Source organism: Ambystoma mexicanum, chromosome 11 (assembly GCF_040938575.1).
Source record: "Ambystoma mexicanum isolate Mex_15411 chromosome 11, UKY_AmexF1_1, whole genome shotgun sequence".
Lineage (NCBI taxonomy): Eukaryota > Metazoa > Chordata > Amphibia > Caudata > Ambystomatidae > Ambystoma > Ambystoma mexicanum.
Window position 1 is genome coordinate 1048153353 of NC_090934.1, and position 13264 is coordinate 1048166616.

The following is a 13264-nucleotide window of genomic DNA, read 5'->3' on the forward strand; positions in this document are numbered from 1 at the left end:
AAAAAATGGATGCCATTTTGGGATATACATTGCTTACTGCTTTCACAAGTTTACACTCAAACTAATACCATCTGTATGTGTGTATTCATGAATATGTAGCCCTTGTGCTATGTTTCTTTCATTCATTAGCCCGTGTCAACAGCTATTGTCATAACCCTATACCAATGGGAAGATCCCCTACACTTTTTTAGAGATCTGTGACTCCAACCCATTCTGTCTTCCTTAATACATGTACAAAAGGTTCTACTTTTCCCTGTGCATGAATACCCGATACATGGTTATTTAAAGTATATAGAATTGTGTCTTCCTATATTATGCATCAGAAAAAACTGTTTAAAATGGTATTTGTTCAACTTACTCATGGGTGCAAAACATCACTTGGATACATAACTCATAGCAGATTGAAATACCTATACGAAACAACTCATACTGAAAAGGCAACAATCTCAATTCCAAATTTCACAAAGCAAGTTTGCTTCAAACTTGGTATACACAAATATGTGCAAACAGGGAGCCACTTGATTGGACTACAAATATATATATATATATTGAGCACCTTCCTTTTTCCTTAGTCAAGAGATGAGTTAAGAAACAATCAAAATGAAATAAAAACAAAGAAATTCCGTTCTTAAACTTTGCAAAAACAATCATTGAAACGAACATTATCATCTTGTTATTACTCTCCTACATAAGGAAAGCTGAGTGTTGATTTTACTGCGTAAACAACATCATTTGCAATTTATGAATATGCCCTTGGAGAAATAGTGTGGACTGGCGGTCATTCTCGCAGGTTTCGGAATAGCCGGGTGCAACTTTTGGAGCTGATATAAATTCCACTAGGGACTGGAAAAAATGTTCATCCTCCAATTCCACCAAAGTGACGTTCCATCCTTAAATCAAGATGCATTAACAACCCCATTAATATTTGGTGCCACTGAACAATGCTCACTTTTTCTAGGTTGTGAATGGTGCTCTAGGCGCAATTGCAAGTGCCCTGGAATCAGGTCAAAGGAAGTAAGCCAGGGCCAAGGGCCCACCAACCATTTCTTTTGCTGGGCCTGCAGGTTCCCACCAACATTTGCAATTACAGGCCGATGGTTCCCTTGCAAGCAATGTTCAATCTTGGCCAGGCAGAGTGCAAAAATCTTGCAAATTGTGCTTTACAGGTGGTGTTTCCTAATGAAATCCTATGGGATCCACTTTCTCATTAGCAAGCGTTAATACAAGGTGGATTCCATACGAACCTGTCTGAAACTCTTACAAAAGCATAACAAGAAGGAGGAGGACATTATGGGGGCATTGTTAACTCCACTCTGCGTCTCTCCTCCACCTTGCGTCAACATGAAAATGAGGCAAAGCAGACAATATAGTCATAAAAGCAATACACCTGGCTTTTTTGCCTCCATTTTCCGTACTGGCCATCACTGCAAAATGACCCCACCTGTATTTTCTGACCACTGAATTCTCTCACAATAGCCATACGGGCGCTCCCAAGTTCCCAGACTGTTATTAATTCTTGTATTGCCTGTAAAGGCAGCAAAACAATTTGTAAAGCACTTTCACTAAAAATGTCTTTGAATCCAGTGAAATGCACACCATTAAATAATAATATTATTAGATCTACATTTTCGCACAACATTTAACATTAATTTTTAAACAGGTACTGCGCATGATAAATTATACTTCTGCCCTGCAAAGGCTGAAAAACTATACATATAACCATTTCCACTGAAAAGTTCATAAACCATAACATAATATTCACCGTTTCATAATATTCTAATATCAGTGGTAATTTATACAGTGTTCGCCATGTATATAATTATAATGGGTTATTTATAACACGCTTGATACCCAGATTTTTCTAAGTGCATACCCGGGGAACCTGTGTTGCTCCTCGTCGCCATGATTTCAAGGCGAGTGCGCTGCCTCTCTGCTATGCTCCCGAAATATAATTTATTAAATGTTACCTTTACATATTAAAGAGTGATATCAAATCTAAAAGCCACCAGTGAGGACATCATTCATGAAAAATAATGAACACCCTAGTGAAGAAGCCCAGACTCATAGGAAAAATATAAAACACAAATACCATAAACACAGCCATTGCCACCATTAACATACACAACGTAACCTGTGGTGCCCAATTTCTAGCTTCTTATTTGTAATGTTGGGAAGGAGCTAGCACTTTCTTTCATTCCAAGCTTCCCAAGCACTTTAGAATTAGGCAAGACTTCTTTTAACTGTTTCTAAGCACTACACGAGTCCAGGGGGCAAGAGGGGCTCTAAAAAGAAGGTAGTTATTTAAATATAAGGTGTAAATAACTATTAGCTGAATACACTTGTAAATGTTATTCTGTGTAGTTTAAAAATCTCAACGCACGACAGAATCAGAATCTCTCCCGGGAATAATGTGGCCTGCGCTAAAAATGGATCGCAGAGCATGCAGTGTTGCTTCACTGAGGCTAGGCTCTGGGAGAGCACACAAAGTGGCTGAGCAGCTGTTTGCTGTCTGTCAAAAGTCCAGGTTTGCTAAATGGGTATTTTAACATGCTCAATGCACGACATGTAGAATTATGGAAAACAAAGGTTTTAAGGGGCATTACTGGACCAGAAAAAAATATGAGTATATTGATTGAAGTATGGATAGCATGACGAGAAAATGTGTTTATGTATAAATGTTCATAAGTAACAAAATGATGAAAAATGAAGCTACAGTATATTGTTGCATAGAATACAGACATCACTGGCCATGGAGGAAGGAAGACTGGAGCATCTATTGTATGGAAGCAGGTCAAGTTGGGATAAAGCTTTGCCCATTTCCAGAAATGCCACTACAGCAAGTTAACAGTATTTAAGTCTCCTGTCTGGCACCAGTCTGGTGGAGCTAGGAACGGAAGGACAGAAGGCTGTTCAGGGAGCAGAGTTCTTTGCCCCCATCCACATTTTTGTAAAGATTAAACTTGTTATCCTTGCAAGATAAGACTCTTGGCCTTGCTTCCCTAGAGGGGTGCATTTACTCTGGTCTGAGCATGATTAGGGGTACCCTTATAATTACTTGTATAATTAAGTGGTACCCCTGTAAATTGGGCAACATTTGTGTGGTGTCTCTGACGTGATCTCAGTCTTTCCCCCGTACATTTGTAGGCTAGGCCAATCACCAGGAAAGAGCCACACCCAAATACAGAGATTGGTTGCTCAAATCAAAAAACACGTGTATCCTGAGTGGTTTTAGTATGAGCCATTTTTAAAGAAATCCTCTCTGCTTACTGAAGCAAGGCCTGGCTTCAGAGAGAAAGACATGCCAGCTTCATAACGGAGGATACTGGAGTGAACACATATAAGTATACTCTTGCAAGAGATAGCAACAAGGGGACAAGTATGTACGAATGATAGTATCGTGATGTGGATGAAGTACAAGGTCAATGGAGTAGATTGGATAGGATTTCAGGTGATTTGTTAAGGAATAAATTGGATAGGATTTCAGGTGATGTGTTAAGGAGTAGATTGGATAGGAGGTGGGTTATGTATTGAAATTGTCAGGTATTTTTGTTTTTCTACTTTTTATAATTGAAAAAGAGAGCCTCAGCGTATAAGGACTGGGAACTAAGGGATCCTCAGCCATAATAGGTTTAGAAGGTAGTACAACACATTATTCTTTTATGACGATAAAAGCAATGGGATCCTCAGTATAGTAAGCTGGGAAGGTGGTATTACAAACGATATAAGGGAAAAAAACATGTAGTGGCTCAGTATGATGAATGGGCCTGGATTTTAGTTAATTATTTTTTATATTTTCTATTGCTGTCTTTTGTGGTACAACAAAAGGAAGGTGGATGAGGTGTGTGTGTATGTGTGTGTGTGTGTGTGTGTGTGTGTGTGAGTTTGTGTTACTATCCTTGTGGGGACTTGGGTGTGTAAACATGCACACGCTGTGGGGACTTGATTTCACTGTGGGGACCTAAACCCAAGTCCCCACATGGTAATGCCTTCCAAATGACTTAAAACAACTTAAAAGACATCTGTGCCAATTTTTAGAACTTTTTAAAAAATGGCTTTGTGGGGACCTGTGTTTATTTTGGTGTGTTGATTTTTTACTCAGCTCTGCCCCCGCAGGGTGGGTGTGGTATTGCAGTCATCAACACACGGACAGGAATTTAAACACACTTGATAAATCAGATGCCCTACATGCTTAGGCAGCAGACAGCAGATTCATGGGAACCATTTATAAACAAATACAATTGTGTTTTAAATGGCCTGAACTCTGCGTTTAAATGTAAAATAATGAAATTAAGCTGTTTTTTGTGTATTTTGTATGTTTACAGAATTGTTTATAATTGATATGCAATGTAAATCTTTCCTCATTGATTGCACAACACACTTCCAGATTCATTTCAAGCATTGACTACTTTTGTAATAAACGAATCACAATATGACTTACTTTACTTTCTTATTTTTCTGTGATTTTGTTGAAGTCCCCATAGGGGTGGTGTGTGATGAAATTGAATTCTACACTGTCAAGACAACACATTATGTGCACGGATGTCATCTTGTCTATAGTCTGATATGTGAATTAATTGAATGTTGGCATCACATTTTGTCTGATTATTCAAAAAATATTCACAAAGTTGATGTTTAATTGATACTCATTTGGTTTCCTTACAAGTTGATCTCTAAGGGAAAAAGGTGGCAGTAATGGAATTAGCGCCACTTTGATCAATCTGCTGATATAAGGGTTATTGAAAATGGACACTAATTCCTCTGGTGAAATTAACCCAGAAGAAATGAGCGCTGGAGGAATAAGTAATGAAAACCAGTGATAATTCCCCCGGGGCTAAATCCTCCAGTGGAATTAGAGCTGGAAATAAAAATGCTAATTCCATCCTATCTTCAGGTAAAAATACCGAACGAAACACTGCCAAAAATAGTGGCCAATTCAACCAAAAATACCCAAATGGTGAAGGAAAATGCATTCAGGTGATGCAAATGAAGCCACAGATGCACCCAATTGGCCATACAAGGGTATGTGAATACGAATAGTATGTAATGATGCTGAAGTCCCAATAGAGCTGATATGATGGTACTGAGTCCACCAAAAGGATGGTGTGTGGTCATGTTGAGGTCTCCGTTGGGATGTTGTTTGATGACATAGAGGTCCTCACAGGGATGGTGTGTCATTGTATAGAAGGCCATATAAGAATAGTGTGTATTTATGCTCAAGGTCCCATAGAAATGGAATGCAATGATATTGAATCCTCCAACTGAATGGTGTGTGCTGATGTTGAGGTCCCCACAGGGTTGATATGTGATGATATTGAAGTCCTCACATGGATGGTGTGCGCTGATGGTGAGGTCCCCAAAGGTATGATATGTGATGATATTGAAGTCCTCACATGGATGGTGTGTGCTGATGGTGAGGTCCCCACAGGGATGATATGTGATGATATTGGAGTCCTCACATAGATGGTGTGTGCTGATGGTGAGGTCCCCACAGGCATGATATGTGATGATATTTAAGTCCTCAAATGGACAGTGTGTGCTGATGTTGAGTTCCCCACAGGGTTGATATGTGATGATATTGAAGTCCTCACATGGATGGTGTGCGCTGATGGTGAGGTCCCCAAAGGTATGATATGTGATGATATTGAAGTCCTCACATGGATGGTGTGTGTTGATGTTGAGGTACCCACAGGGTTGATATGTGGTGATATTGAAGTCCTCACGTGGATGGTGTGTGCTGATGGTGAGGTCCCCACAGGGTACACACAGTGGTGTGTGCTGATGTTGAGGTCCCCACAGGGTTGATATGTGATGATATTTAAGTCCTCAAATGGGTGGTGTGTGCTGATGTTGAGGTCCCCACAGGGTTGATATGTGATGATATTGAAGTCCTCACATGGATGGTGTGTGATGATGTTGAAGTCTCCTTAATGAAGATGTATTATGATATTAAACATTTTGTATGTGGGCTCTTTGACATTAAATGCCTTACAGATATGTAATGCTTCAAGGAAGTAAAAGAGAGGTTTTGTGAAGATGTTGAAATCATTTAAGAAAGTATTTATAGGCCTGAGTGTGTTTTATGTTAACATGAACTCATGTAATGGTAATGTTACATCATGCTCTGCTTAGTACATGGCCAAATCAGAAATTGAACGAAATCTCACCTGACAATGGGGGTGATTACGAGTTGGGCAGTATTCTGTCTGTAAATCCACTGGACTTACCGTTGTCACCACTTAGTTTGGCAGATTTACAGGTGGATTACACGTGGTGGTGGCGGAGTATGATCCCTTTTTTTCATTGGACTCTATGGGGCATTTTTGGCAGAATTACTGCCTAAGGGAGCAAGGGCTAAAGGTCAGTGTGAACAAGTGCCAGTTTTGCTGGACAAGCAGCAAATACAGCAGAAACATCATCTCTGCAGACATCATTCCTGTAGATCCCGCAAAGACGGAAGCCTTCCTCACCTGGTCAAGACCTCAGAACTTGAAGAAGTTACAGAGTTTCCTTTCTTTAACAGCTACTGGAGATTTGTTGTGGGATATGCCAACATCGTGCAACCGCTTGTGGACCTCATCAAAGGATACCTGCCTAACTAGAGGAGCGGCAGGACTACTCTGCAGACCATTTACACCATCCACATGAGCCCTTTGATGATAGGTGGACCGACTAATGCCAGGAGGCATTCAAGGAGCTGAGGCAGATCCTCACTACTTGAGCTCCTCGAATACTCAAACCAATTCTGGGCTACACAGATCCTCAGTTGCCTTGCATCTTGCACATTGATGCAAGTCTTCCACCTGGTGATTGTGTTTTGATCCACAGCCTGGAAAAAGAGTGGACAGAACAAGCTGAGTAACAAGTGGGAGTCTCAACCATTCAACATTGAGCATCAATTAGTAGTGCTGCCTGTCTACTGACTATGGGTATGAGGACAGCCAAGAAACATCAAGACCTTGCAATGGAACCATCTGCTCCAAGTCCAGGATGAGTTTGAGCTGACACTGGCAGTGAGAGAAGAGGACGTGAACCCGACTCTGAGAGTGTTCTTTCGAGACTAATCCTGATCCCATTGCTCCTGGTAAATTGGATGTGGCAGGTTACCCTTACCCATTCCTCCACTGGAATATAGGGAGCCTGACTTGGTACAGGGTTGATCGCTGGGTCAGGAATAAACCCTAGATGAGGCCCCGGCTGATCTTCATCCTGCAACCAGGGAGAGCACGACTGTCATGAAACTAACATAGGATTCACCGGGGGTCCAATGTGAGTTTCCCATTGCCTGATCCAAAGTTTTCCATTCTTTCTTCTTTAGTGCAGGTGCCTGCGAGTTCAGGGATACTTTGGCAGGCCGCAGGGCATGAGAGGGGGTTGGGGGTAACAGGAGAGAGACACGGGGCATGAGCGAGGGGTGGGGGGCAACAGCAGGGAGACACGGGGCATGACCGGGGGTGCGGGGCAACAGGAGAGAGACACAGGGCATGAGCAGGGGGTGGGGGGGTAACAGGAGAGAGACACGGGGCATGAGTGGGGGGTTGGAGGTAACAGGAGAGAGACACGGGGCATGAGAGGGGGGTGAGGGGTAACAGGAGAGAGACACGGAGCATGAGCGGGGGGTGGGGGGCAACAGGAGAGAGACACGGGGCATGAGAGGGGGGTGGGGGTAACAGGAGAGAGACACGTGGCATGAGCGGGGGGTGGGGGTAACATCAGGGAGACACGGGGCATGATCGGGGATGGGGGGCAACAGGACAGAGATACGGGGCATGAGAGGGGGGTGGGGGTAACAGGAGAGAGACACGTGGCATGAGCGGGGAGTGGGGGTAACATCAGGGAGACACGGGGCATGACCAGGGGTGGGGGGCAACAGCAGGGAGACACGGGGCATGAGCGGGGGTGGGGGGAACACGAGGGAGACACGGGGCATGAGAGGGGGGTGGGAGGTAACAGGAGACAGACACGGGGCATGAGCGGGGGGTTGGGAGCAACAGCAGAGAGACATGGGGCATGACTGGGGGTGGGGGGCAACAGAAGGGAGACACAGGGCATGACCGGGGGGTGGGAGGAAACATGAGAGAGACACAGGGCATGAGAGGGGGATGAGGGGTAACAGGAGAGAGACACGGGGCACGAGAGGGGGGTAACAGCAGAGAGACACGGGGCATGAGCGGGGGTTGGGGGGCAACAGGAGGGAGACACGGGGCATGAGAGGGGGGTGGGGGGTTAACAGGAGAGACATGGGGCATGAGTGGGGGTTGGGGGCAACAGCAGGGAGACACGGGGCATGACCGGGGTGTGAGGGGCAACAGGTGAGAGACACAGGGCATGAGAGGGGGTGGGGGTAACAGGAGAGAGACACGGAGCATGAGCGGGGGGTGGGGGGTAACAGGAGAGAGACACGGAGCATGAGCGGGGGTGGGGGGTAACAGGAGACAGACACGGGGCATGAGTGGGGGTGGGGGCAACAGCAGGGAGACACGGGGCATGAGCGGGGGGAAAACGAGGGAGACACGGGGCATGAGAGGGGGGTGGGGGTAACAGAAGAGAGACACGGGACATGAGTGGGGGGTGGGGGGCAACGGGAGGGAGACGCAGGGCTTGACGGGGGTGGGGGGCAGCAGGAGAGAGACACGGGGCAAGAGAGGGGGGTGGGGGGCAAACAGGAGAGAGACACGGGGCATGAGCGGGAGTGGGGGGCAACATGAGAGAGACACGGGGCAGGAGCGGGGTGGGGGGCAAGAGCAGAGAGACACGGGGCATGAGCGGGGGGTGGGGGGTAACAGGAGAGACATGAGGCATAAGCGAGGGGTGGGGGAACAGGAGAGAGACACGGGGCATGAACGGGGGTGGGGGGCAACAGCAGGGAGACAGGGGGCATGACCAGGGTGGTGGGGGGCAACAGGAGAGAGACACGGGGCATGAGAGGGGGATGGGGGGTAACAGGAGAGAGACACGGGGCATGAGAGGGGGGTGGTGGGGTAACAGGAGAGAGACACGGGGCATGAGCGGGGGTGGGGGGCAACAGCAGGGAGACACGGGGCATGAGCAGAGGGTGGGGGGCAACAGCAGGGAGACACGGGGCATGAGCGGGGGGTGGGGGGAACACGAGGGATACACGGGGCATGAGCGGGGGTCGGGGTTAACAGGAGAGAGACACGGGGCATGACCGGGGAGTGGGGGGTAACAGGAGAGAGACATGGGGCATGAGAGGGGGGTGGGGGGTAACAGGAGAGAGACACGGGGCATGAGCAGGGGGTAGGGGTAAGAGGAGAGAGACTCGGGGCATGAGCGGGGGTGGGGGGCAACAGCAGGGAGACACGGGGCATGACCGGGGGTGGGGGTCAACAGGAGAGAGACACGGTGCATGAGAGGGGGGTGGGGGTAACAGGAGAGAGAAAAGGGGCATGAGCGAGGGTGGGGGGCAACATGAGAGAGACACAGGGCATGAGCGGGGGTGGGGGGCAACAGCAGGGAGACACGGGCCACGAGCGGGGGTGGGGGGAACACGAGGGAGACACGGGGCATGAGAGGGGGTGGGAGGTAACAGGAGAGAGACACGGGGCATGAGCGGGGGGTTGGGGGCAACAGCAGGGAGACACGGGGCATGACTGGGGGGTGGGGGGCAACAGGAGAGAGACACGGGGCATGAGCGGGGGGTGGGGAGTAACAGGAGAGACATGAGGCATAAGCGAGGGGTGGGGGAACAGGAGAGAGACACGGGGCATGAGCGGGGTGTTGGGGCAACAGCAGGGAGACACGGGGCATGACCGGGGTGGTGGGGGGCAACAGGAGAGAGACACGGGGCATGAGAGGGGGGTGGGGGGTAACAGGAGAGAGACACGGGGCATGAGCGGGGGTGGGGGGCAACAGCAGGGAGACACGGGGCATGAGCGGAGGGTGGGGGGCAACAGCAGGGAGATACAAGGCATGAGCGGGGGGTGGGGGAACACGAGGGAGACACGGGGCATGAGCGGGGGGTCGGAGTTAACAGGAGAGAGACATGGGGCATGAGCGGGGGGTAGGGGGCAACAGGAGAGAGACACGGGGCATGAGCGGGCAGTGGGGGGCAACAGCAGGGAGACACGGGGCATGACCAGGGGGTAGGGGGCAACATGAGAGAGACACGGGGCATGAGGGGGTGTGGGGGGTAACAGGAGAGAGACACGGGGCATGAGCGGGGGTATGGGTAACAGGAGAGAGACTCGGGCATGAGCGGGGGTGGGGGGCAACAGCAGGGAGACACGGAGCATGACCGGGGGTGGGGGTCAACAGGAGGGAGACACGGGGCATGACCGGGGGGTGGGGGCGACACGAGAGAGACACGGGACATGAGTGAGGGGTGGGGGGTAACAGGAGACAGACACGGGGCATGAGCGGGGGTGGGAGGCAACAGCAGGGAGACACGGGGCATGAGTGGGGGAAAACGAGGGAGACACGGGGCATGAGCGGGGGGTGGGGGGTAACAGAAGAGAGACACGGGACATGAGCGGAGGGCAAAAGGAGGGAGACACAGGGCATGACCGGGGGGTGGGGGGCAACAGGGAGACACAGGGCATGGCTGGGGGGTCGGGGCAACAGGAGAGGGACTCAGGGCTTGACCTTGGGGTGGGGGGCAACAGGAGAGAGACACGGGGCATGAGAGGGGTGGGGGTAACAGGAGAGAGACAGGGGGCATAAGCAAGGGGTGGGGGAACAGGAGAGAGACACGGGGCATGAGCGGGGTGTTGGGGCAACAGCAGGGAGACACGGGGCATGACCGGGGTGGTGGGGGGCAACAGGAGAGAGACACGGGGCATGAGAGGGGGGTGGGGGGTAACAGGAGAGAGACACGGGGCATGAGCGGGGGTGGGGGGCAACAGCAGGGAGACACGGGGCATGAGCGGAGGGTGGGGGAACACGAGGGAGACACGGGGCATGAGCGGGGGGTCGGAGTTAACAGGAGAGAGACATGGGGCATGAGCGGGGGGTAGGGGGCAACAGGAGAGAGACACGGGGCATGAGCGGGCAGTGGGGGGCAACAGCAGGGAGACACGGGGCATGACCAGGGGGTGGGGGGCAACAGGAGAGAGACACGGGGCATGAGGGGGTGTGGGGGGTAACAGGAGAGAGACACGGGGCATGAGCGGGGGTATGGGTAACAGGAGAGGGACTCGGGGCATGAGCGGGGGTGGGGGGCAACAGCAGGGAGACACGGAGCATGACCGGGGGTGGGGGTCAACAGGAGGGAGACACGGGGCATGACCGGGGGGTGGGGGCGACACGAGAGAGACACGGGACATGAGTGAGGGGTGGGGGGTAACAGGAGACAGACACGGGGCATGAGCGGGGGTGGGAGGCAACAGCAGGGAGACACGGGGCATGAGTGGGGGAAAACGAGGGAGACACGGGGCATGAGCGGGGGGTGGGGGGTAACAGAAGAGAGACACGGGACATGAGCGGAGGGCAAAAGGAGGGAGACACAGGGCATGACCGGGGGGTGGGGGGCAACAGGGAGACACAGGGCATGGCTGGGGGGTCGGGGCAACAGGAGAGGGACTCAGGGCTTGACCTTGGGGTGGGGGGCAACAGGAGAGAGACACGGGGCATGAGAGGGGTGGGGGTAACAGGAGAGAGACAGGGGGCATAAGCAAGGGGTGGGGGAACAGGAGAGAGACACGGGGCATGAGCGGGGTGTTGGGGCAACAGCAGGGAGACACGGGGCATGACCGGGGTGGTGGGGGGCAACAGGAGAGAGACACGGGGCATGAGAGGGGGGTGGGGGGTAACAGGAGAGAGACACGGGGCATGAGCGGGGGTGGGGGGCAACAGCAGGGAGACACGGGGCATGAGCGGAGGGTGGGGGAACACGAGGGAGACACGGGGCATGAGCGGGGGGTCGGAGTTAACAGGAGAGAGACATGGGGCATGAGCGGGGGGTAGGGGGCAACAGGAGAGAGACACGGGGCATGAGCGGGCAGTGGGGGGCAACAGCAGGGAGACACGGGGCATGACCAGGGGGTGGGGGGCAACAGGAGAGAGACACGGGGCATGAGGGGGTGTGGGGGGTAACAGGAGAGAGACACGGGGCATGAGCGGGGGTATGGGTAACAGGAGAGGGACTCGGGGCATGAGCGGGGGTGGGGGGCAACAGCAGGGAGACACGGAGCATGACCGGGGGTGGGGGTCAACAGGAGGGAGACACGGGGCATGACCGGGGGGTGGGGGCGACACGAGAGAGACACGGGACATGAGTGAGGGGTGGGGGGTAACAGGAGACAGACACGGGGCATGAGCGGGGGTGGGAGGCAACAGCAGGGAGACACGGGGCATGAGTGGGGGGAAAACGAGGGAGACACGGGGCATGAGCGGGGGGTGGGGGGTAACAGAAGAGAGACACGGGACATGAGCGGAGGGCAAAAGGAGGGAGACACAGGGCATGACCGGGGGGTGGGGGGCAACAGGGAGACACAGGGCATGGCTGGGGGGTCGGGGCAACAGGAGAGGGACTCAGGGCTTGACCTTCGGGTGGGGGGCAACAGGAGAGAGACACGGGGCATGAGAGGGGTGGGGGTAACAGGAGAGAGACAGGGGGCATGAGCGGGGGGTGGGGGGCAACAGCAGGGAGACACGGGGCATGACCGGGGGTGGGGGTCAACAGGAGAGAGACACGGGGCATGAGAGGGGGGTGGGGGTAACAGGAGAGAGAAAAGGGGCATGAGCGAGGGTGGGGGGCAACATGAGAGAGACACAAAGCATGAGCGGGGGTGGGGGGCAACAGCAGGGAGACACGGGGCATGAGCGGGGGGTTGGGGGCAACAGCAGGGAGACACGGGGCATGACTGGGGGTGGGGGGCAACAGGAGAGAGACACGGGGTATGAGCGGGGGGTGGGGAGTAACAGGAGAGACATGAGGCATAAGCGAGGGGTGGGGGAACAGGAGAGAGACACGGGGCATGAGCGGGGTGTTGGGGCAACAGCAGGGAGACACGGGGCATGACCGGGGTGGTGGGGGGCAACAGGAGAGAGACATGGGGCATGAGAGGGGGTGGGGGGTAACAGGAGAGAGACACGGGGCATGAGCGGGGGTGGGGGCAACAGCAGGGAGACACGGGGCATGAGCGGAGGGTGGGGGCAACAGCAGGGAGATACGGGGCATGAGCGGGCGGTGGGGGAACACGAGGGAGACACGGGGCATGAGCGGGGGGTCGGAGTTAACAGGAGAGAGACATGGGGCATGAGCGGGCGGTAGGGGGCAACAGGATAGAAACACGGGGCATGAGCGGGC